Source organism: Suricata suricatta, chromosome 6 (genome assembly GCF_006229205.1).
Source record: "Suricata suricatta isolate VVHF042 chromosome 6, meerkat_22Aug2017_6uvM2_HiC, whole genome shotgun sequence".
Lineage (NCBI taxonomy): Eukaryota > Metazoa > Chordata > Mammalia > Carnivora > Herpestidae > Suricata > Suricata suricatta.
The window spans coordinates 50,389,711-50,390,263 of NC_043705.1; positions in this window are offsets into that span (position 1 = coordinate 50,389,711).

Consider the following 553-nt stretch of genomic DNA (forward strand, 5'->3'; position numbering starts at 1 on the left):
TGCCTGTGAGGTTTCTAGGAAAGGCTTCCCCGTCCTTCCCTGCTCTGCCCATCACACGAAAAGTCATCCTGTGGTACCGGCTGTCTAGGAGCTGAAATTTCTCCCGTTAGGTTTCCCAGGAGAGATTTCTAACCGGGTCACTCAAGCTGGTGAAGCTTACTGCCCAGCTCTCTCATGGCTCCTTCAGATTTTCACTGAAAGCAAAGGGAATGGGTGTTTGTAGTACAGACAACTGAGGAAATGAAATATGGTCTGGCCGCTCACCTCTCAGGCAAGCCCCACATCGCTCTGTGTATCATAGAGATCATTGGAGCAGGAAGAGGGCTGTAAGACCCTGTGACTGGATCAGAGGACAAGGAAAAAAACCAAGGTATGAAATTTGGTGAGGCCAAAGCAGTGACTCAGGACTCAGAACTAGCAGTACAGAAATATGAGGACTACTCAAAATGGCTTCCCACTTCTGAAGTATCCCATTTAGTCCTTCTCCAGCTTCTGATGATCCAGAACTCTAGAGCTCTGTTCACCACAGGACTAACTTAATCCCAGTCATGGA